The sequence below is a fragment of the Berghia stephanieae genome, chromosome 4 (assembly GCF_034508935.2).
Source record: "Berghia stephanieae isolate SIO BIC M18660-M18661 chromosome 4, UCSD_Bste_1.3, whole genome shotgun sequence".
NCBI lineage: Eukaryota > Metazoa > Mollusca > Gastropoda > Nudibranchia > Aeolidiidae > Berghia > Berghia stephanieae.
In genome coordinates this window covers 45,613,184-45,615,080 of record NC_088363.1, presented here as the reverse complement: position 1 = coordinate 45,615,080, position 1,897 = coordinate 45,613,184, and the positions used below count along the sequence as shown (strand labels likewise).

Sequence of the window (1,897 nt, the reverse complement as noted above, 5' to 3'; positions counted from 1 at the left end):
GCCACACTGTAGCAAAGGGCCAGGGTTGATGTTCTGAGAAGATTTTGCGATGCTCCCCATGTTGTTCCTGCCAGTTTTCCGAGTAGACAGTTTCGTTTCCCTATCTTTCTTGCTGTACTCTCAAGATGGGTTCTATAGGTCAGCCGTCTATCCAGTGTCACTCCGAGGTATTTTGGATTTTGATCAGTTGGTAGTGTTATGTCATCAATCTTGATCATCAGTTTTCGTTTTGATTCCCTGTTGTTAAGATGAAATGAAGTTGCAATTGTTTTGGTCGTATTCATTATTAAATACCATCTGTCAAAATACCTTTTCATGGCCGTGGTGTCTTTGCTAAGCGTTGTTTCTATAGCTTCCCAGTTTCTTGATTGGTATGCTAAGGCCCAGTCATCTGCATATCCTAGTTTTGTGGAAGTTGTTTGAGGCATGTCGCTTATGTAGACGTTAAACAATGCTGGTGCTAAGACTGAGCCTTGTGGTACTCCATTTTTTATTTTTCTGACTTTTTTGGTGTTGCCACCAAGTACCACATGGAAATTTCTAGGTCCTGTCATGTATGAGAGCAGTTTCAAGATTTTTCTGCATAGGATTATTTTTGCAAGTTTCAGCATCAAGCCACCAGTCCACACTGTGTCATACGCAGCAGAGAGATCAATAAACACTGTGCCTGTTTTTAATTTCTTTTCAAATCCATTTTCAATTACGCCTGAGTTATTCTAGTCTTCCCTTGGAATAGACCCCAGAGACAAATTTCCCCTATGGGATGAATGAATGGAATTTCATTATTTTATTTATTTATTCATTTTATTATTTAGATTTTAAATTCAATTTTCAGCATCAATATCCCTCAGACATAATACCGTTTTGAGACGATGGGTCACATATAATTTTTGCACACACACACATACACAAACACAGTCATTCATAATATAATGCTGTGACACACCACAGATAATTAATAAAAGTTTGTGTGTGAGACGGTAAGACTTTGTTTACTCTATTAATTATTGTGCGGCTATGTGGTCTATAGGTACGACACTCGCTTTCGGATCGGAAGGTCCTGGGTTTGAGCCTCGCTCGGCGCATAGTTGAGTCCTTGGAGAAGGCAATTTACTCACATTCTCTCACGTACTCAGGTGTACAATGAGTACCTGGCCTTTAACAGCGTTGTCTGTCCGAAAAAAATTGTAACATCGCCTAACAGGCGTCATGTCCGGTCCTAAATGTTAAATGTTGCTGTTGGCCAGGGACCCCTTGTAAAGAGCTTTGAGCATATTTAGTGGATATTGCGCCACGTAAAAGCTCATTTATAAGCTCACATACACACAACATAATATATATATATATATATATATATATATATATATAATATATATATATATATATATATATATATATATATATATATGTATATATATTATATGTATGTGTGCTTTTGTGTGTGTGTGTACACACAAGCACTCATTCATAACACATTACAAATACACAATAAGCCTATAAGACACGATACAGAGGCACAGAATTAGGAAAAGGGGGGAGGGGTTTGAAAGGGGGTGTGTGTTTGATAAATTCATCACCCCCGTCTGTTGACACTGGCTATATGGAGAGGCTATAAAAAAATTGCCTCTAACCATAGAATGTCTAAATGTATAACTATATCCCGGCTTGCCCGCCGCTTACGACAAAACTCGTGGCGTCTTGACGAGCCTTCTGTCCCCCTCTTCACTCAAGGCAGTCCCCCATAATATGCATATATAACTAATATACTATATTCAAACAATGGAATATACGTCATAATGGTTCTAGTCTCCATTCACTCGGACCGTGGTAATAATATACTGTGATACTTTTATAATATAAAATCAAGATGATAATATACTTTCATTAAAACTTTTGC

At 37.8% G+C, this 1,897-nt stretch overlaps 1 protein-coding gene across 1 annotated transcript in view; it reads left to right on the top strand.

The window, feature by feature from the left end:
* The first annotated feature begins 1,528 nt into the window (after positions 1–1,528).
* LOC144970668 (receptor-transporting protein 3-like) overlaps positions 1,529–1,897 on the top strand; it is a 136,713-nt gene continuing 136,344 nt past the window's right edge. Inside the window, exon 1 of the mRNA XM_078910531.1 lies at positions 1,529–1,827. The gene's annotated coding sequence lies outside the window, so the exon portion shown is untranslated. The remainder of the gene's footprint in view (positions 1,828–1,897) is intronic.